The sequence below is a fragment of the Anolis carolinensis genome, unplaced genomic scaffold (assembly GCF_035594765.1).
Source record: "Anolis carolinensis isolate JA03-04 unplaced genomic scaffold, rAnoCar3.1.pri scaffold_13, whole genome shotgun sequence".
Lineage (NCBI taxonomy): Eukaryota > Metazoa > Chordata > Lepidosauria > Squamata > Dactyloidae > Anolis > Anolis carolinensis.
The window spans coordinates 17,201,839-17,225,838 of NW_026943824.1; the positions used below are offsets into that span (position 1 = coordinate 17,201,839).

Genomic DNA, 24,000 nt, shown 5'->3' on the forward strand with positions numbered 1-24,000 from the left:
CGCAAAGGTTTGGAAACAAGATTTAATCCCTATAAAATCGCAATGGTTAGATAAAATAAGGGAGATAAAAAATATGGATAAACTGACTTTTTTTGTTAAGACAATATAATGGAAAGGGTATGAAAACGACAGACTGGAAAGATTTTGAGGATTACATAAATAAGAATAAAAAGGATACATGAAGAATAAAATACTAAAATGGAGGAAAAGAATATACAATATTTTTTAGGACGAAGATTGATAGGAACTGGGGTTTGTACCTAGCTCTTACAATGGACAGACCCAGTCTTTTAGACTCGGAACATGCCCATCTGTATTTTATAAGTGTTTTTATGAATGTCTGATGTAATTTAATAACTTTTTAATTGATTCACAATGTATTGTATAATTTTATATATGTGTTTTATTGTAAGTCGCCCTGAGTCCCCTGTTGGGTGAGAAGGGCGGGATATAAATATTGTAATAAATAAATAAAATAAAATAAATCCCATAACCTAGTATCTGATTTTATCATGTATATAAAACCGAATAAAGATGATTTTAAATAAATAAATAAATAAAACGGGCAAAAGGAAGAAGAACGGAAGTCAATCAACACTTTTTTTAAATTTTGTATTTTTAATTTCTTTTTCTTCTTTTTCTTTTTTTCTCCTTTTTCTTCTTTTTTCTCTTCTCACTTCTATCCTATAACCCTAATTGTTCTCGCTCTATCACTGTATTGGTTTTATTTGAAAATTCAATAAAAATATTTACAATTTTTTTTTTAATTTGGGAAGTAAACTTTCAGCACCACGGACAGCAAGGAAAACCCTCCAAACATCCGAGTAGCACTTTGGAGAGCGGCCAAAGTTCAGCCGACCCAGAAGGCGAACACGCACACAGGCACCGCTTTTGCTTCTGATATGGACGAAATACGATCCGTGTGAATATATGCGGCCTCCCTCCCTCCAAAGCACACCAAAGCTCTTTGGCTTTCAAAGGCCCCGGGGGGTATTCGGAATCATATATTCTCCACTCTTTTTCTACGCTCTGACCTCCCGCTCTGCTTTTATGCCGTCTGGGGACAAAGGGTTTCGATATTTCCTGCTGCCAGGGCAATCCAAAATAATATTAAAAAGAGAGGATGTGGATATCGAGTTATTCATGCAAAACAGACTTGTTTCTCTTTGCAATATTTCAAAGCCAGGCCTGTGTTTCCTACAGCTCTCGGCAGTTTCTCTTCTCTTCTCCTTCTACCGAGCAGCATATTTTAAGTGAGGAATCTCCATCCCTGATTTGTGTAACTCCACAAAATTTATATTAAAAAAAATCCTAATGCAGGAAGGATAGGGGAGGAAGGCATGCAGCAGCCGAGAGCCCTCCGGAGCACTCTCAGTCACTGCGTGTCTCATCCTCCTTATGGCATAAGCACAGTGTGAGTGGCCCCATCCTTATTCAGGGAGGAAGGTTCAAGGAAAGCATGTGACGGCTGAGAGCCCTCCGGAGCACTCTCAGCCACTGCGTGTCTCATCCTCCTTATGGCATAAGCATAGTGTGAGTGGCCTCATCCTTATTCAGGGAGGACAGCTCAAGGAAGGCATGTGATGGCTGAGAGCCCTCCGGAAGACTCTCAGCTACTACGTGTCTCATCCTCCTTATGGCATAAGCATAGTGTGAGTGGCCCCATCCTTATTCAGGGAGATCAGCTCAAGGAAGACATGTGATGGCTGAGAGCCCTCCGGAGCACTCTCAGCCACTGCGTGTCTCATCCTCCTTATGGCATAAGCATAGTGTGAGTGGCCTCATCCTTATTCAGGGAGGACAGCTCAAGGAAGGCATGTGATGGCTGAGAGCCCTCCGGAAGACTCTCAGCTACTACGTGTCTCATCCTCCTTATGGCATAAGCATAGTGTGAGTGGCCCCATCCTTATTCAGGGAGATCAGCTCAAGGAAGACATGTGATGGCTGAGAGCCCTCCGGAGCACTCTCAGCCACTGTGTGTCTCATCCTCCTTATGGCATAAGCATAGTGTGAGTGGCCTCATCCTTATTCAGGGAGGACAGCTCAAGGAAGGCATGTGATGGCTGAGAGCCCTCCGGAAGACTCTCAGCTACTACGTGTCTCATCCTCCTTATGGCATAAGCATAGTGTGAGTGGCCCCATCCTTATTCAAGGAGGAAAGTTCAAGGAAGGCATGTGACGGCTGAGAGCCCTCTGGAGCACTCTCAGCCATTGTGTGTCTCATCCTCCTTCCGATGTAAGCACGGTTCGAGCGGCCCCATCCTTATTCAGGGAGAACAGCTCAAGGAAGGCATGTGATGGCTGAGAGCCCTCCGGAGCACTCTCAGCCACTGCATGTTTCGTCCTCCTTATGGTATAAGCATAGTGTGAGTGGCCTCATCCTTATTCAGGGAGGACAGCTCAAGGAAGGCATGTGATGGCTGAGAGCCCTCCGGAAGACTCTCAGCCACTACGTGTCTCATCCTCCTTATGGCATAAGCATAGTGTGAGTGGCCCCATCCTTATTCAAGGAGGAAAGTTCAAGGAAGGCATGTGATGGCTGAGAGCCCTCCGGAAGACTCTCAGCCACTACGTGTCTCATCCTCCTTATGGCATAAGCATAGTGTGAGTGGCCCCATCCTTATTCAGGGAGGAAGGTTCAAGGAAAGCATGTGACGGCTGAGAGCCCTCCGGAGCACTCTCAGCCACTGCGTGTCTCATCCTCCTTATGGCATAAGCATGGTGTGAGTAGCCTCATCCTTATTCAGGGAGATCAGCTCAAGGAAGACATGTGATGGCTGAGAGCCCTCCGGAGCACTCTCAGCCACTGCATGTTTCGTCCTCCTTATGGTATATAAGCATAGTGTGAGTGGCCTCATCCTTATTCAGGGAGGACAGCTCAAGGAAGGCATGTGATGGCTGAGAGCCCTCCGGAAGACTCTCAGCCATTACGTGTCTCATCCTCCTTATGGCATAAGCATAGTGTGAGTGGCCCCATCCTTATTCAAGGAGGAAAGTTCAAGGAAGGCATGTGACGGCTGAGAGCCCTCTGGAGCACTCTCAGCCATTGTGTGTCTCATCCTCCTTCCGATGTAAGCACGGTTCGAGCGGCCCCATCCTTATTCAGGGAGAACAGCTCAAGGAAGGCATGTGATGGCTGAGAGCCCTCCGGAGTACTCTCAGCCACTGCGTGTCTCATCCTCCTTCTGGCGTAAGCACAGTGTGAGTGGCCTCATCCTTATTCAGGGAGGTCAGCTCAAGGAAGGCACACACTCTCGGCCTCAGAAAACCAGGCAATAGGTTCACCATATGCTTACCATAAGGCCGAAATCACTCAAAGGCGTACTATGCACATAACAGCTGCAAATACATAGGAAGCGAGGTGCAATCAAAATAACCCAAAAACTGTTGTGGTTCAGTCTGATGATGAAGGGGGATTTGGGTTTATGCAGGTTGACCAATGAAATGTTGAAGGCTCCGAATTATCAGAAAGGCCGCAGGCTAGCAGGGAAACAGAAGTTAGTGATAAGGGTGACCCTTCACAAGATTTAGAACATCAACAAAGCCCAGGTGGCTCTGGCAGTGAGTCAGAGGAGTCTTCCTTAGATAGAAATACAAGGTTAAGGTTAAGGGTTCATCGACCCATGTGTTCTCTGAGAATAGCTGGGAAACGTGTGGGAACTCAAGGTCAGAGGAATGCTTTTTTAACTTGTAAGCATGGTTAAATAGGGAGAAACCGGGAAAGATTTCAGATGAAGCAACGTTGATTTTGGAAGCTTAATTTCCGCCTTGTCTCTGCTCATGGAAAAAGATTCTTGCTTTTGTTCATACCTAGATTTGGTATTTGTATTGTATTTTGGAGTTCACGCTGCCATGTTTTTCAGGACTGATTTGCTATATTAGAGACTATATTCTGCAGATTGCCTTTGCAATTGGATGACTGCTTTTTATTCAGACTTTACTATCTTTTGTCAATAAACTGTAAAAACCAAGTCTGCTGAGTGTGTGTTAAGAGCAAGGTGAGCCAGTGCTGAGATGGAACAAAAACACAGATTGTGTCCCCTGCCGTATGTCCCTGAATCAGTTGCAAAATAAAGAAATGTCTAAATAATACAGCGCTTAATGGAAAGGGGGCGGTTGGAATGAGGTCACAACCATGCACATGCAAAAAGCATGCTCACGTGCTGCCTTTCCAGGAATTTGCAACATTCCTGCCCTTCCCCCTCCAATGGTTCCAAGCACCTGAAAGGGTTTTTTAAAACCATTGAAACAGATAATAATACGTATTGATCTCCGTAAACAAACAGCCCAGGCCGAGGTCAGCCGGATGACATCAGTTTGGAGGCATCTGCAGAAAAGGAGCCGGAGAGGTGCATTATTTATCCAAGGGCGGCTTGATCGTGATTATTATCATATGCCTGGGACGGTTCAACACCCAAAGCTTGATGAATACTTAACAACACTGCTAATTAAACCCCCAGGCCAACAACTGAATCCAGGAAACCTCGCTTTAACTTTCTGGGTTTTCTCTCTTTTTCTCCTTCACTGAACAGCCTTATCTATATACTAGCTGTGCCCGGCCACGCGTTGCTGTGACTTTGTCTGGTGGTGTTGGTGAGAAATTGTTGAGGTAGTGGTGGTATGGAATGTCTGTTGAATGGTTGTCTTTATGTTTACTATGCACACTGAAGTGGATTATATGGCAGTGTGGACTCAAGACAATCCAGTTCAAAGCAGATAATATAAGATTCTAAATGGGTTATATAGATGTGGAAGGGCCTTGAGTCTACATTGCCATATAATCCAGTTAAAATCATAATCTGTGGAAGAGGCCTAAGTGAGGCCTAACTGTGCCTGTCCCCTGGGCTGAGTAGGTTGCTAGGAGACCAAGTGGGCGGAGCTTAGCCTTCTAACTGGCAGCAATTGGAAAATTCCTCTCCCTGTAATTAGAACTTTATTTTTCTTTTCTTTTTGTTGTATCAACCTAGAGCCGTGAATGATGGGTTGTGTTGTCAAATTTCGAGGTTGGGGGGCCTGTAGTTTGGTTGTTTTGTCCGCTGCCCTGATGCCATTACTCTTTTATATATATAGATATATAAATGTAATGCTCGTTTTACTATGGAGTAAACAACAAAACCACTGGACCAAATCACACCAATTTGGCTACAAAAGACATAGTCATCCAAAATATGTCTTTCAAACAAAAAAACCTAGAAAAAGTTGCCCTGAGTCCCTTTGGGGAGATAGGGCGGGCTATAAATAAAGCATTATTATTATTATTATTATTATTATTATTATTATTATTATTATTATTATTAGATACACTACAAGATGAGTACACAGCAAACAAGATCACTATGCTGGCTGTTGTATTGGATCACACGTCGAACACATCCCAAGAGTCTAGGACTATGTGATGAATCGGCAAATATTATTATTATTATTATTATTATTGACACAAATACATACATGACACAGCAAACGAGATAGACATGCTGGATTTCGTATCACAAAATCACAAGTCGAACACTTCCCAAGTGTCTAGGACTGTGTGATGTATTTTCGGATGATGCGTGCAGATCCCAGCAGGGTGGCCTTTTGCAGTTGGCAGATCGTAATTTTGTCAATGTCTATTGTTTCCAAATGCCGGCTGAGATCTTTTGGCACGGCACCCAATGTGCCCATCACCACTGGGACCACCTGCACTGGTTTCTGCCAGTCTTTGAAGTTCAATCTTGAGGTCCTGATAGCGGCTGAGTTTTTCATGTTGTTTTTCGTCAATGCGACTGTCACCTGGGATGGCGACATCAATGATCCAAACCTTGTTCTTTTCCAAAACTGTGATGTCTGGTGTGTTGTGTTCCAGAACTTTGTCAGTCTGGATTCGGAAGTCCCACAGTATCTTTGCGTGTTCATTTTCCAATACTTTTGCAGGTTTGTGATCCCACCAGTTCTTTGCTGCTGGGAGGTGGTACTTGAGGCATAAATTCCAATGAATCATTTGGGCCACATAGTTGTGCCTCTGTTTGTAGTCTGTGCGATATTCTTACAGCAGCTGAGGATGTGATCAATGGTTTCGTCGGCTTCCTTGCACAGTCTGCATTTTGGGTCATCAGCTGATTTTTCGATCTTGGCCTGAACTGCCTTTGTCCTGATGTCTTGCTCCTGGGCTGCAAGGATCAGGCCTTCTGTCTCCTTCTTCAGGGTCCCATTCGTGAGCCAGAGCCAGGTCTTCTCCTTATCAGCTTTTCCTTCCATTTTGTCAGGGAACTTTCCATGCAATGTTTTGTTGTGCCAGCTGTCAGCTCTAGTTTGTAGTGCGGTTTTCTTGTAATGATTCTTTGTCTGTTGTGTTTTGAGGATTATTATTATTATTATTATTATTATTATTATTATTATTTACACCTCTATTATTAATATTATTTATTATTATTGAGACCTCCAAGGGCCATCTAGTCCAACCCTCCATTGGCCACCTTGAATGCCACTGAACAGCCTTACAGCTTCAAAGCCAGGCTGCTTCCTAACCAGACGGATCCTCCGTTGGCCCCCTTGAATGCCACTGAACAGCCTTGCAGCTTCAAAGCCAGGCTGCTTCCTAACCAGACGGATCCTCCGTTGGCCCCCTTGAATGCCACTGAACAGCCTTGCAGCTTCAAAGCCAGGCTGCTTCCTAACCAGAAGGCTCCTCCATTAGCCACCTTGAATGCCACTGAACAGCCTTGCAGCTTCAAAGCCAGGCTGCTTCCTAACCAGACGGATCCTCCATTAGCCACCTTGAATGCCACTGAACAGCCTTGCAGCTTCAAAGCCAGGCTGCTTCCTAACCAGAAGGCTCCTCCATTAGCCACCTTGAATGCCACTGAACAGCCTTGCAGCTTCAAAGCCAGGCTGCTTCCTAACCAGAAGGCTCCTCCATTAGCCACCTTGAATGCCACTGAACAGCCTTGCAGCTTCAAAGCCAGGCTGCTTCCTAACCAGAAAGATCCTCCGTTGGCCCCCTTGAATGCCACTGAACAGCCTTGCAGCTTCAAAGCCAGGCTGCTTCCTAACCAGAAGGCTCCTCCGTTGGCCCCCTTGAATGCCACTGAACAGCCTTGCAGCTTCAAAGCCAGGCTGCTTCCTAACCAGACGGATCATCCGTTGGCCACCTTGAATGCCACTGAACAGCCTTGCAGCTTCAAAGCCAGGCTGCTTCCTAACCAGAAAGATCCTCCGTTGGCCACCTTGAATGCCACTGAACAGCCTTGCAGCTTCAAAGCCAGGCTGCTTCCTAACCAGAAGGCTCCTCCGTTGGCCCCCTTGAATGCCACTGAACAGCCTTGCAGCTTCAAAGCCAGGCTGCTTCCTAACCAGACGGATCCTTCGTTGGCCACCTTGAATGCCACTGAACAGCCTTGCAGCTTCAAAGCCAGGCTGCTTCCTCACCAGAGGGACCCTTCATTGGCCACCTTGAATGCCGCTGAACAGCCTTGCAGCTTCAAAGCCAGGCTGCTTCCTAACCAGAAAGATCCTCTGTTGGCCACCTTGAATGCCACTGAACAGCCTTGCAGCTTCAAAGCCAGGCTGCTTCCTAACCAGAAGGCTCCTCCGTTGGCCCCCTTGAATGCCACTGAACAGCCTTGCAGCTTCAAAGCCAGGCTGCTTCCTAACCAGACGGATCCTTCGTTGGCCACCTTGAATGCCACTGAACAGCCTTGCAGCTTCAAAGCCAGGCTGCTTCCTCACCAGAGGGACCCTTCATTGGCCACCTTGAATGCCGCTGAACAGCCTTGCAGCTTCAAAGCCAGGCTGCTTCCTAACCAGAAAGATCCTCTGTTGGCCACCTTGAATGCCACTGAACAGCCTTGCAGCTTCAAAGCCAGGCTGCTTCCTAACCAGAAGGCTCCTCCATTAGCCACCTTGAATGCCACTGAACAGCCTTGCAGCTTCAAAGCCAGGCTGCTTCCTAACCAGAAGGCTCCTCCGTTGGCCACCTTGAATGCCACTGAACAGCCTTGCAGCTTCAAAGCCAGGCTGCTTCCTAACCAGAAGGCTCCTCCATTAGCCACCTTGAATGCCACTGAACAGCCTTGCAGCTTCAAAGCCAGGCTGCTTCCTAACCAGAAGGCTCCTCCGTTGGCCACCTTGAATGCCACTGAACAACCTTGCAGCTTCAAAGCCAGGCTGCTTCCTAACCAGAAGGCTCCTCCGTTGGCCACCTTGAATGCCACTGAACAACCTTGCAGCTTCAAAGCCAGGCTGCTTCCTAACCAGAAGGCTCCTCCGTTGGCCACCTTGAATGCCACTGAACAGCCTTGCAGCTTCAAAGCCAGGCTGCTTCCTAACCAGACGGATCCTTCGTTGGCCACCTTGAATGCTACTGAACAGCCTTGCAGCTTCAAAGCCAGGCTGCTTCCTAACCAGACGGATCCTTCGTTGGCCACCTTGAATGCTACTGAACAGCCTTGCAGCTTCAAAGCCAGGCTGCTTCCTAACCAGACGGATCCTTCGTTGGCCACCTTGAATGCTACTGAACAGCCTTGCAGCTTCAAAGCCAGGCTGCTTCCTAACCAGAGGTATCCTAACCACCAAACTACACCACAGCAACACGTGGCCGGGCACAGTTAGTCCAATATAAAAAACTCCTCTCCTGCCTTCCCAACTGTACATACTAATCCCAAATAGCCAAGCTTCGGACATCCCATCATTTTCTCTTCGTCCATTGAACGAAGAGAAAATGGTTAGTTGGTGTCAGAGGGGGGAAAACAGAAAGATAAAGCGAGAAAGGGAGTTGTTTCCATGCCCCGTCCATTACCTCCTCCCGGCCTTGTATTCCTGGAATAGCTTTTGTCCCTCTCGAGGACAGAAAGAGAGAGAGAGAGAGAGAGAGAATGTTAGAAATAAGATAATGGATCTCAGCATGGATCATGAATCTAGGCCTCCGGGGAGATCTGTCTAGAAGAAAGCGGAGCCTATTAGCCAGAGCTATTAGCCCCTGCACTGGCTGCCAATATGTTTCCGGGCCCGATTCAAGGTGCTGGTTTTTAAAGCCCTAAATGGTTCTTTCAAGATCTACTCACCTATCTGACTGCATCTCCTGCCTTAAACCAAGAAATAGCTTTCTAAGATCTACAGAGATACTTGAAGGAACACCTCAGCAAGCGAGAGTCCAAAAGTGGCAGGCTCAAACCCAGAACCTTAGTCAGTGACTGATGCCGGATGAGAGACTCCCTTCATCTTTTTATACTTTTGATATTAAGTGAAGTATTCATGGCATTGAATGTTTGCCGTTTATATGTATGTTAACCACCCTAAGTCCCTCTGGGGAGAGGGGGTGGTCTAGAAATAAAGTATTATTATTATTATTATTATTATTATTATTATTATTATTATTATTATTATTAACAACACAAAGACATAGTATGACACAGCAAACGAGATCTATATGCTGGATTTCGTATCACAAAATCACAAGTCGAACATTTCCCAAGTGTCTAGGACTGTGTGATGTATTATTATTATTATTATTATTATTATTATTATTATTATTATTTTATTATGACACAGCAAACAAGATAGATATGCTGGATTTCGTATCACAAAATCACAAGTCGAACATTTCCCAAGTGTCTAGGACTGTGTGATGTATATTATTATTATTATTATTATTATTATTATTATTATTATTATTATTATACAAATTACTTGACAAATAACTTTAGTGGCTGAAGGTTATGGATAATAACAAGCACCCAATCATCTATGTACCAACAACAACAACAACAACAATAATAACAATTAGTAGTATTATATTTATTTATATCCTGCTTTTTCCTTTCCATAAAGAGACTCAAATCGTCTATGTATCTATTATTATTATTATTATTGACACAAAGACAGAGTATGACACAGCAAATGAGATATATATGCTGGATTTCGTATCACAAAATCACAAGTCGAACACTTCCCAAGTGTCTAGGACTGTGTGATGTATATTATTATTATTATTATTATTATTATTATTATTATTATACAAATTACTTGACAAATAACTTTAGTGGCTGAAGGTTATGGATAATAACAAGCACCCAATCATCTATGTACCAACAACAACAACAACAACAATAATAACAATTAGTAGTATTATATTTATTTATATCCTGCTTTTTCCTTTCCATAAAGAGACTCAAATCGTCTATGTATCTATTATTATTATTATTATTATTATTATTATTATTATTATTATTTTATTATGACACAGCAAATGAGATATATATGCGGGATTTCGTATCACAAAATCACAAGTCGAACACTTCCCAAGTGTTTAGGACTGTGTGATGTATTACTATTATTATTATTTGACAAATTACTTGACAAATAACTTCAGTGGCTGAAGGTTATGGATAATAACAAGCACCAAATCATCTATGTACCAATAATAATAATAATAATAATAATAATAATAAGTAGTAGTAGTAGTATTATGTTTATTTATATCCTGCTTTTTCTTTCCATAAAGAGACTCAAATTGTCCATGTATCTATTATTAGTAGTCGTAGTGCTTGTTGTAAGTTTTAAAATGGTTTTAGTTGAGATTTTAATTGGGTTTTAAACAGGATGTGATGTTTTAATTGATTATGTATTGCTGTTCAATGAATTTGTATGAATTTTATATATTGTACACCGCTTTGAATGCCACCCATGGGAGAAAAACAGGATAGAAATGAAATAATAATAATAATAATAATAATAATAATAATAATAATAATAATAGATACATAGACGATTTGAGTCTCTTTATGGAAAGAAAAAGCGGGGTGTAAATAAACATAACAGCAGCAGCAACAATAATAATAGATACATAGATTATTTGAGTCTCTTTATGGAAGGAAAAAGAGGGGCATAAATAAACATAATAATAATAATAATAATAATAATAATAATAATAATAATAATAATAATAATATAGACAATTTGAGTCTCCTTTTGGAGAGAAAAAGCAGGATATAAATAAACATAATAATAATAGATACATAGATAATAGATACAATTATTACATTGTATTACATCATAATACTATTATCAATATTATATGTATATACATTATAATATTAGTATAGTATAATATGAGTATTATATGTTATTGCAGTAGAGTCTCACTTATCCAACATTCTGGATTATCCAATGCATTTTTGTATTCAATGTTTTCAAAACATCGTGATATTTTGGTGCTAAATTCGTAAACTACTACTAATTCGTAAATTCGTAAACTACTACTAATTAACTAATTCGTTAATTACTACATAGCATTACTGCATATTGAACTACTTTTCTATCAAATTTGTTGTCTAACATGATGCTTTGGTGCTTAATTTGTAAAATCATAACCTAATTTGATGTTTAATAGGCTTTTCCTTAATGCCTCCTTATTATCCAACATATTCACTTATCCAACATTCTGCCGGCCCGTTTATGTTGGATAAGTGAGACTCTACTATATATACAATTATTATATACTAATTATAATATTAGTATAGTATAATATGAATATTATATATTATTATATTGTTAAATTGATTCAGGAGACATGGTGGAAAGAGTTAACCCTTTATTCATCTTGTTTTGTTTAACTTTTCCCTTGCCTAAAGCGCCCGTGTGTGTTAAGGGTCTTGATCTTAACAGAATGTATACAGATAGCCTCCAAGTAAAGCCATCACAATATGACTGTATCATTACGTGGAGCGAGTACAGTTAATATCCCAACAACGCTTTAACAAGTCGTGTTCTTTTTGTCTCACAGCAGTGTTTCTTATTTTGGAAATCATCAGGCTGGCAACCCTCCTCCTTCGGAAGCCACCCACCTTTTCTAAATTTATATATCATCTCATTAAAATAAGCGCTCATTTATCTTTAATTTTACTTCTTAGCATTTGTTTCTAAATGCACGGCACTGCTTATATGTATGGCAAAGGATATAGCATCCTAAAACAGATATACAGTAGAGTCTCACTTATCCAACACTCGCTTATCCAACGTTCTGGATTATCCAACGCATTTTTGTAGTCAATATTTTCAATATATCATGATATTTTGGTGCTAAATTCGCAAATACAGTAGTTACTACATAGCATTACTGTGTATTGAACTACCTTTTCTGTCAAATTTGTTGTATAGCATGATGTTTTGGTGCTTAATTTGTAAAATCATAACCTAATTTAATGTTTAATAGGCTTTTCCTTAATCTCTCCTTATTATCCAACATATTCGCTTATCCAACGTTCTGGATTATCCAACGCATTTTTGTAGTCAATATTTTCAATATATCATGATATTTTGGTGCTAAATTCGTAAATACAGTAGTTACTACATAGCATTACTGTGTATTGAACTACCTTTTCTGTCAAATTTGTTGTATAGCATGACGTTTTGGTGCTTAATTTGTAAAATCATAACCTAATTTAATGTTTAATAGGCTTTTCCTTAATCTCTCCTTATTATCCAACATATTCGCTTATCCAACGTTCTGCCGGCCCGTTTACGTTGGATAAGCGAGACTCTACTGTACATATATATATATGTATGGGAACTAAAAATGGGAACTAAAAATGTATTGCATATTTAGAACAGTTTGATACCACTATAATTGCTGTGGAACAGGGGTGTGTTATTGTCCCAATCATATTCTCCATCTTCATTGTTGTGATACTTTATCTTGTTGATGGGAAGCTTCTCACCGGGGTCGAAATCATCTGTTGGACAGATGGCAAGCTATTTAACCTCAACAGCAGCTAAAACAAGGTCCCAACAACATCTGTTATAGAACTCCAATATGCTGATGATAACGTAGTCCAATGATGGGCAACCTTTTGCGTTTGGTGTGTCAAAATTCACCAAAAAGCTTAGCATGACTTGGGTGGTGTGTCACTTCGAGAAAAAAACCCATAATTTCACAATATATATAGTTTAAATAACAAAAATATATAATTGTAATATATCACTGTATTCAATAAATCAAAAACTATTTACTACCATTAATTCCATGTACAACAATCTATGGGACCTCTTGCAGTTTCCACACTGATTTCTCTCTATTATAGCTTCAATGTAGTCATGAATAATGAATAATCAATATATATAAAAGGATAAAGTTGCGGGCGCAGTGACTATAACAACAAAACTAAACATCCCAGAAATATGAAACTTGGCAACACAATGCAAAATCCTTGCCTCCCGGTTACAACAACACAACCACACCACAAAACCACAATCCGGACCCACAAAACTCACAACAACACTTCATGACTATAACAACACAACTAAACGCCCCAGAAATACAAAACTTGGCACACAACTAAACGCCCCAGAAATATAAAACTTGACAACACAACGCAAAAACCTTGCCTCCCGGTTGTAACAACACAACCACACCACAAAACCACAATCCGGACCCACAAAACTCACAACAATGCATCGTGACTATAACACAACTAAACGCCCCAGAAATACAAAATTTGACAACACAACGCAAAAGCCTTGCCTCTCGGTTGTAACAACACAACCACAACACAAAACCACAATCCGGACCCACAAAACTCACAACAACGCATCATGACTATAACAACACAACTAAACGCCCCAGAAATACGAAACTTGGCCACACAACACAAAAGCTTTCCCTCCCGATTGTAACAACACAACCACACCACAAAACCACAATCCGGACCCACAAAACTCACAACAATGCATCATGACTATAACAACACAACTAAACGCCCCAGAAATACAAAACTTGGCACACAACTAAACGACCCAGAAATACAAAACTTCGCAACACAACACAAAAACCTTGCCTCTCAGTTGTAACAACACAACCACACCACAAAACCACAATCCAGACACACAAAACTCACAACAACGCATTGTGACTATAACAAATACAACATTTGACAACACAACTCATCCACCTCCCCAATCCCTACATTCACACTTGGCCTCCAAAAAAACAATTACAATAATAACAATGACAACAACAACAACAATAAGAATCAACACCATCACAGGCAAGAAACAGCCAGGCACTGAGGCTGAGAGGCCAGTCAGTGCTAAACTGGGCCTCCAAAAAACAATACAGTAGCATCTAACTTATCCAACCTTCATAATCACTACAACAACAATAATAATAAACACCTACACAGGCAAAACAAATAAAAGACTATTGTACCACAATAAAAATATAAACCGCACTCAGCAGAATCAGACATTACGATTAACAACAAACCAAAGGGTGGAGGTCACAGCATCAATACAACCTAATGTAGACTGACCAACACCACCAGACTAAGCCACAGCAATGCGTGGCCGGGCACAGCTAGTATAATAATATAATAGTAATAATATAATAATATACTACAATTATATATATATATATATATATATATATATATATATATATATTTGTGTCAGGAGCAACCGGAGTTGCTTCTGAAGTGAGAGAATTGGCCTTCTGCAAGGACGTTGCCCAGGGGACATTGCCCGGATGTTTTGATGTTTTACCATCCTTGTGGGAGCCTTCTCTCATGTCCGCGCATGGAGCTGGAGCTGACAGAGGGAGCTCATCCGCACTCTCCCCGGGTGGGATTCGAACCTGGCAGCCTTCAGGTCAGCAAGCCAACCTTCAAGTCACAAGGCTTTAGTCCTCTAGGCCACCGGAGGCTCCTACAATAATAATAGAATATTATATCTATATCTATATCTATATATATAAAAGAGTGATGGCATCACGGCAGCGGACAAAACAACAAAAGTAAACACCCCACAACCTCGAAAACTGACATCACAACCCCTCATCCATGCCTCTAGGTTGATACAACAAAAAGAAAAGAAAAATAAAGTCCTAATTAGAGGGAGAGGAATAATTGTTTTTATCCAATTGCTGCCAGTTAGAAGGCTAAGCTCCGCTCACTTGGTCTCCTAGCAACCCACTCAGCCCAGGGGACCCTTTACCTTAACTACCACCAATTCCTCAATACAGTAGAGTCTCACTTATCCAACATAAACAGGCCAGCAGAATGTTGGATAAGCGAATATGTTGGATAATAAGGAGGCATTAAGGAAAAGCCTAATAAACATCAAATTAGGTTATGATTTTACTTATTAAGCACCAAAACATCATGTTATACAACAAATTTGACAGAAAAAGTAGTTCAATACACAGTAATGCTATGTAGTAATTGCTGTATTTACGAATTTAGCACCAAAGTATCACGATGTATTGAAAACATTGACTACAAAAATGCGTTGGATAATCCAGAACGTTGGATAAGCGAGTGTTGGATAAGTGAGACTCTACTGTACTTTATTTCCCATACCACCATACTTCGCCACAGCAACGCGTGGCCGGGCACAGCTAGTCTATATATATAAAAGGGTAATGGAATCACGGCACCGTACAAAACAACTAAACTAAACTCCCCACAACTTCGAGAATTGACAGCACAACCTCTCATCCATGCCTCTATGTTCATACAACAAAAAGAAAAGAAAAATTAAGTCCTAGCCACAGCAACGCATGGCCAGGCATTAGCTAGTATATATGTGTGTGTGTGTGTGTGTAATGTGCATAATTCCCATGGAGTAAACAACAAAACCACTGGACCACATCACACCAAATTTGGCCACAAAAGACATAGTCATCCAATCAATCTGCATGCGGCAGCGTGTCAGCAAAAATGGCTAGGCGTGTCAGTGCTGACACGCGTGTCATAGGCTGGCCATCACTGACCTAGTCTGTGCTCATTCAGAAGAAGACCTACAAGCTACTCTAAACATCGTTGCAGAAGCATATGAAAAGCTTGGCCTCTCACTGAACATCGAGAAAACCAAATGCTCTTTCAGCAGACTAGGAAGCCATGGCCCTTGAGCGTTAGAACTGGAGGTCTGCTGTGACCAACAGTGCTGTGGAATTCGAAGAGGCAGGAATGAATAGAGGGCGAAAGGGAGAAATGTGCCAAGAGGAAGAAGGAGCATCAAGCCAACCCTTGTTGGGACCGCCTCCACTTGGAAGTCCTCACTGCGGAAGAACATGCAGATCCAGAATAGGTCTCTACAATCACCTAGTGTAGATCCATATAATGCAATTCAATGCATTCCCTGTTTAGTTCTCATTTTCCCCACATGGTTATTTTCTATCACTAGCCAATCTTGCAGGCCAGTCTACCAGTTCTATAGCTGTCATCATGATTATAAACGGTTGAATATCCCACACATAGCCCAAATACCTTCAAGACACCAGACCCTGTCTTCTCTTGGAAGCTAAGCAGGGTCAGCGCTGGTTAATCCTTGGATGGGAGACCACCAAGTCCACATACACAAAGGACGCTGCAACAATGGTTAGAGAAGAGATATCTCCGTGCTGATCGGTCAGATCACCGCCTTTGCATGCCGGAGTCTCCAGATCTAATCCTCGGCATCTCCAATTAAAACGACCTCGTGGCAGCCAATGGGGAAGACCACTGATCCGCCTTGAAGCGCTAATGCCACTCACGTTCGACAATAGACTAATCCTGGTTGAGAGATAATCTCTGGCCTGAGAAAGGGCTTTGCATCGAGTCTTGGAAGCCGAAAGATGTGGGAGGCTAATATCCCAGCGCCTATGTTTGCTTTGGTTGTGAGCATCATCGCGCAAGGAAAGATGCTCTTCTCCTTTGCACATGCATTTGGCAATATAACCCTCCTGGTTCTCCTGGACATCTCAGCGGCTTTCGATACCATCGACCATGGTCTCCTTCTGGGGAGGCTCTCTGGGATGGGGCTCGGGGGCACGGTTCTGCTGTGGCTCCAGTCCTTCCTGGAGGGCCGTTCCCAGATGGTGAAGCTGGGGGACACCTGCTCGGACCCCTGGCCATTGACCTGTGGGGTCCCGCAAGGGTCTATTTCAGGGGTCCCCAAACTAAGGCCCGGGGGCCGGATGCGGCCCATCGAAGCCACTTATCCGGCCCCCACGGCACGAGGGCATAAGGGGGTTGGGCTAAATAACCCAAGGGGTCTCTTCTTCTCTTACAACCCTTATTATTATTATTATTATTATCAACACAACGACGTTGTATGGCACAGCAAACAAGATAGATATGCTGGATTTCGTTTCGCAAAACCACAAGTCGAACACTTCCCAAGTGTCTAGGACTGTGTGATGTATTTTCTGATGATGTGTGCAGATCCCAGTAGGGTGGCCTTTTGCAGTTGGCAGATGGTGATTTTGTCAATGTCTATTGTTTCCAAATGCCGGCCGAGATCTTTTGGCACAGCACCCAGTGTGCCCATCACCACCGGGACCACCTGTACTGGTTTCTGCCAGAGTCTTTGAAGTTCAATCTTGAGGTCCTATTATTATTATTATTATTATTATTATCATTGAGGCTGGGTGGCCATCTGTCAGGGATGCTTTGCTTGTGCTTTTAGTGCACAAGGGCAGAAGGGGGTTGGACTCAATGGCCCAAGGGGTCTCTTCCAACCCTCTTTATTACTATTATTATTATTATTATTATTATTATTATTATTATTATTATTATTATTAAAGTTGAGGCTGGGTGGCCATCTGTCAGGGGTGCTTTGCTTGTGCTTTTGGTGCACAAAGGCAGAAGGGGGTTGGACTCAATGGCCCAAGGGGTCTCTTCCAACCCTCTTTATTATTATTATTATTATTATTATTATTATTATATATTGAGGCTGGGTGGCCATCTGTCAGGGGTGCATTGTTTGCGCTTTCGGTGCACAAAGGCAGAAGGGGATTGGACTCAACAGCCCAAAGGGTCTTTTCCAACCCTCTTTTTATTGTTGTTGTTGTTGTTGTTATTATTATTATTATTATTATTATTATTATTATTAATAATAATAATTATTATTATTATTGCTCAGTGGCAACTATAGTCCGGCCCTCCAACAGTCCGAAGGATCGTGAACTGGCCCCCTGTTTAAAAAGTTTGGGGACCCCTGGTCTATTTTATCCCCCATGCTATTTAACATCTACATGAAACCGCTGGGAGAGGTCATCCGGAGTTTTGGAGGGCGTTGCCATCTCTACGCGGATGACACACAGATCCACTACTCGTTCCCACCAGAATCCAAGGAAGCCCCTCGGGTGCTGAACCAGTGCCTGGCCGCTGTGGCGGACTGGATGAGGAGGAACAAGCTGAGGATCAATCCTGACAAGACAGAGGCCCTCCTGGTCAGTCGCGCGTCGGATCGGGGTATTGGGTGGCAACCTGTGCTGGACGGGGTTGCACTCCCCCTGAAGTCACAGGTCCATTGCAGTTTGGGGGTCCTCCTGGATTCAGCGTTGACGCTTGAGGCTCAGGTGTCGGCTTTCGCACAACTCAAACTTGTGCGCCAACTGCGACCATACCTCGTGAAGTCTGACTTGACCACGGTGGTGCATGCCTTAGTCACCTCTAGACTGGACTACTGTAATGCGCTCTACGTGGGGCTTCCCTTGAAGACGGCTCGGAAATTACAACTGGTCCAACGCTCGGCGGCCAGGTTAATAACCGGGGCGAATTACAGGGAGAGATCTACTCCCCTGTTTAAGGAGCTCCTCTGGCTTCTGTTCATTTTCCGATCCCAATTCAAGGTGCAGACCATCATTTATAAAGCCCTAAACGGTTTGGGACCCACCTACCTTCGTGACCGTATCTCCTTCCATAAACCTGCCCGACCTCTCCGATCATCGGGGGAGGCCCTCCTGTCGCCACTACCTATATCTCAGGCTCGCCTTGTAGGAACAAGGGAGAGAGCCTTCTCTGCGGTGGCCCCTCGCTTGTGGAACTCGCTGCCCATTGAAATCAGGCAAGCCCCCACCCTTTTAGCCTTCAGGAAAGATTTAAAAACATGGCTCTTCCGGTGTGCTTTCGGAGAGTAAATGTTCTATGCTACTCCCCCCGATATTTATCCTCTAGACTGGTTCACTATCTGATGTCCCGTCCCTCGAGGTTTTTATTCTGATCCCTTTCTCACCCAGAGTTTTAATTTTTAATCTAGTTTTTAAATGTAGTGTTCATGCGGCCCGCTCTTGTTATATTGCTGTTTCGATCTTATGTTGTACTGTTTATTTTATGTAATGTATTATTTAATTGTATTATGTTATGGTTATATTGTATTATCTTGGGCATGGCCCCATGTAAGCCGCCCCGAGTCCCCATTGGGGAGATGGTGGCGGGGTATAAATAAAGTTATTATTATTATTATTATTACTATTATTATTATTATTATACAAGGCTAATAGCTTTGGACTACCTTACTTACTTACTTTACTTAATTAGGCAATCCCACGTAGACCGAGGATGATGGTCCTCTCAGAGCAGTACCTTGGTGATGGGTCCGTAGGTGGCTGTGAAGCCCTATTATTTATCCGCATGTTCTCCCGCAGTGAAGACATCCGTTTCCAGATAAAAGGTCAGGGTTGGCTTAACGCTCCTTCCTCTTGGCACATTTCTCCCTTAAGCCCTCCATTCGTGCCTCTTCAAATTCCACAGCACTGCTGGTCACAGCTGACCTCCAGTTAGAGCGCTCAAGGGCCAGAACCTCCTAGTTTTCAGTGTTTATGCCACAGTTTTAAAGGTTATATATATATAATATATATAAAAATATATAAAAAATGGATAGGAGACACATGTGGGATTCACAATGGGGGAGAAACACAAGATCCAGCATCGTAACGTTTAATAGGCTTTTGCTTAATCCCTCCTTATTATCCAATGTTTTCACTTATCCAACTGGCCCATTCATGTTGGATAAGTGAGACTCTACTGTGTGTGTGTGTGTATACACACACACACACACACACACACACACACACACACACACACACACACACAGGGCCGGGCTGTGGCGCAGCTGGCTAGTAACAAGCTGCAATAAATCACTACTGGCCCATTCATGTTGGATAAGCGAGACTCTACTGTGTGTGTGTGTATATATATATATACACACAGTAGAGTCTCACTTATCCAACATAAATGGGCCGGCAGAATGTTGGATAAGCGAATATGTTGGATAATAAGGAGGCATTAAGGAAAAGCCTATTAAACATCAAATTAGGTTATGATTTTACAAATTAAGCACCAAAACATCATGTTATACAACAAATTTGGCAGAAAAAGTAGTTCAATACGCAGTAATGCTATGTAGTAATTACTGTATTTATGAATTTAGCACCAAAATATCACGATATATTGAAAACATTGACTACAAAATGCGTTGGATAATCCAGAATGTTGGATAAGCGAGTGTTGGATAAGTGAGACTCTACTGTAGATATAACATATATAAAAATATATAAAAAATGGATAGGAGACACATGTGGGATTCACAATGGGGGAGAAACACAAGATCCAGCATCGTAACGTTTAATAGGCTTTTGCTTAATCCCTCCTTATTATCCAATGTTTTCACTTATCCAACTGGCCCATTCATGTTGGATAAGTGAGACTCTACTGTATATATATATATATATATATATATATATATATATATATACAGTAGAGTCTCACTTATCCAACGTTCTGGATTATCCAACGCATTTTTGTAGTCAATGTTTTCAATGCATTGTGATGTTTTGGTGCTAAATTCGTAACTACAGTAATTACTACATAGCATTACTGCGTATTGAACTACTTTTTCTGTCAAATTTGTTGTATAACATGATGTTTTGGTGCTTTATTTGTCAAATCATAACCTATTTTGATGTTTAATAGGCTTTTTTTAAATCTCTCCTTATTATCCAACATATTCGCTTATCCAATGTTCTGCCGGCCCGTTTATGTTGGATAAGTGAGACTCTACTGTATATACAGGGCCGGGCTGTGGCGCAGCTGGCTAGTAACAAGCTGCAATAAATCACTACTGACTGAGAGGTCATCAGTTCGAAGCCCAGGTCAGGTTAAGCCCTCAAACAGTAAATAGCCCAGCTTGCTGTTGACTAAAGACAGTTGCCTCTGTCAACTAGGAAATTTAGGTACGCTTTATGTGGCAGGCCAATTTAACTAATTTACAATACCATAAAACTGCCAGCAGCACAAGGAAAGGAATGAGGAAGTACAGCACTCAGTGTCATCCCCTGTGGCTGGAATCGAGCATACCTGCTTTCTATTTCTATCTTCTATTAAAAAATACAGATTTGGAAAATGTAAAATTTAATTTTAAAAAAATTGATTTTTTTTTTCCAAAAATATCAGCGGAAGAGCGGAATGTTTTGACACTCGGCAGGCTCGGCGCTGTAAATATGTCCTACAAGTTTGCCAAGGTTCACCCTAATAGCCTTAAAAATGATGGAGAAACGAGCCTCGTGAGCTTCCGCATTGGCATCAATGGACCGAATCTTACCGGAACGAAAACGAAACCACAAAACCACAGAAAACCCGAGTCCTTTGGAGGTTAATGGGGCCGTTCTATCGCTTATTTACATGCAGAGGCCTGGCTTTCGCCTGCTGCTCTGACATCTTTTCACGACGGCAGAAAAAAAGCAGCAGCAAGTCTTCTCTCCTGCTGCAAATGTTTGCTGCCCTCGGAGAACCTAACATATGGTTTTTCCACTGGATGCTCAGCAAAAACAAAGGCCGTGCTTTCATTCGCCTGCATTGGTCAGCGTCGGGGGCAAACCCTGGCATCGCAGTTCATCATTAACAAAGCTGGGCAACATTATGCTAAACTAAGAAAATGACTGGAAACAGGTTGAGTAGTATCCTTTGCACATAATACCCGAGACCAGAAATCTATCTATATAAAAATGTAATGTGTGTTTTACTATGGACAGAAGGCCTGATTCTTGCAGCCCAGGAGCAAGCCGTCGGAACAAATGCAATTAAGGCCAAGATCGAAAAATCAGCTGATGACCCAAAATACAGACTCTGCAAGGAAGTTGGAGACAAAAAACCAGTACAAGAAAACCGCACTACAAACTAGAGCTGACAGCTGGCACAACAAAACATTGCCTGGAAAGTTCCTTGACAAAATTGAAGGAAAAGCTGATAAGGAGAAGACCTGGCTCTGGCTCACAAATGGGACCCTGAAGAAGGAGACAGAAGGCCTGATCCTTGCAGCCCAGGAGCAAGCCATCAGAACAAAGGCAATTAATAATAATAATAATAATAATAATAATAATAGAAGACCTGGCTGTGGCTCACGAATGGGACCCTGAAGAAGGAGACAGAAGGCCTGATCCTTGCAGCCCAGGAGCAAGACATCAGGACAAAGGCCATTAATAATAATAATAATAATAATAATAATAATAATAATAATAATAATAGAAGACCTGGCTCTGGCTCACGAATGGGACCCTGAAGAAGGAGACAGAAGGCCTGATCCTTGCAGCCCAGGAGCAAGACATCAGGACAAAGGCCATTAATAATAATAATAATAATAATAATAATAATAATAATAGAAGACCTGGCTGTGGCTCACGAATGGGACCCTGAAGAAGGAGACAGAAGGCCTGATCCTTGCAGCCCAGGAGCAAGACATCAGGACAAAGGCCATTAATAATAATAATAATAATAATAATAATAATAATAATAATAATAATAATAGAAGACCTGGCTCTGGCTCACGAATGGGACCCTGAAGAAGGAGACAGAAGGCCTGATCCTTGCAGCCCAGGAGCAAGACATCAGGACAAAGGCAATTCAGGCCAAGATCGAAAAATCAGCTGATGACCCAAAATGCAGACTCTGCAAGGAAGCTGACAAAACCATTGACCATATCCTCAGCTGCTGTAAGAAAATCGCACAGACAGACTACAAACAGAGGCACAACCATTTGGCCCAAATGATTCATTGGAACTTATGCCTCAAGTACCACCTCCCAGCAGCAAAGAACTGGTGGGATCACAAACCTGCAAAAGTCTTGGAAAATGAGCACGCTAAGATACTGTGGGACTTCCGAATCCAGACTGACAAAGTTCTGGAACACAACACACCAGACATCACAGTTGTGGAAAAGAAAAAGGTTTGGATCATTGATGTTGCCATCCCAGGTGACCGTCGCATTGACGAAAAACAACAGGAAAAACTCAGCCGCTCTCAGGACCTCAAGATTGAACTTCAAAGACTCTGGCAGAAACCAGTGCAGGTGGTCCCGGTGGTGATGGGCACATTGGGTGCCGTGCCAAAAGATCTCAGCCGGCATTTGGAAACAATAGACATTGACAAAATTACGATCTGCCAACTGCAAAAGGCCACCCTGCTGGGATCTGCACACATCATCCGAAAATACATCACACAGTCCTAGACACTTGGGAAGTGTTACACTTGTGATTTGGTGAAATGAAATCCAGCATATCTATCTTGTTTGCTGTGTCATAATAATAATAATAATAATAATAATAATAATAATAATAATAATACTACACACTTGGGAAGTGCCCAATGTGTGATCCAATACAACAGCCAGAAGAGTGTCTGCTGTGGACTCATCTTGTTGTGTTTCTAATAATAATAATAATAATAATAATAATAATAATAATAATAATAATAATAATAATAATAATAGTCCTAGACACATGGGAAGTGTCCGACGTGTGATCCAATACTACAGCCAGCAGAGTGTCTGCTGTGGACTCATCTTGTTTTGTTTCAAATAATAATACCAATAACAATGGAAATTCATGTTTTCCCGCTGCGACTTCCTGCCTTCTTGTCCCATTCAACCCGCCTTGACATGCGCACACATCAACCATTCCCCCTTCTTAATATCCCTGTTTTGTGTTTATATGTGTGTGTTTAAATATGTGTGTCTCAAGGCAATGATTGCCACTTCCCCTGCGTTCACATGCGCAAAACCACAGAGCAAAGGCACCATTCTTGAGGGTCAATGTGTGCATGCGCATGAATGCCAAAAGACCCCTGGCTGTTTGCAACCTGCCATTTCGTCCCATGCGCTGCAGCTGCTCAGCGGCTTCCGAACAGTCAATAACCTATTTTTGGACAGTTCTCTTCTGGTGTGTCAAATAAATCAAGCAGTGGCAGAGTAAAAACATTCAGTAAAAACATT

General features: G+C 42.2%; 1 protein-coding gene across 2 annotated transcripts in view; it reads right to left on the minus strand.

Moving 5' to 3' along the window:
• Positions 1–24,000, minus strand: part of fbxl16 (F-box and leucine rich repeat protein 16) — a 62,144-nt gene that overhangs the window by 27,584 nt on the left and 10,560 nt on the right. Inside the window, exon 2 of one of the 2 annotated variants that reach the window (XM_062964351.1) lies at positions 4,161–4,221. The exons of the other annotated variant lie outside the window; for it this stretch is intronic. The gene's annotated coding sequence lies outside the window, so the exon portion shown is untranslated. The remainder of the gene's footprint in view (positions 1–4,160; positions 4,222–24,000) is intronic. 2 annotated transcript variants of the gene reach the window in all.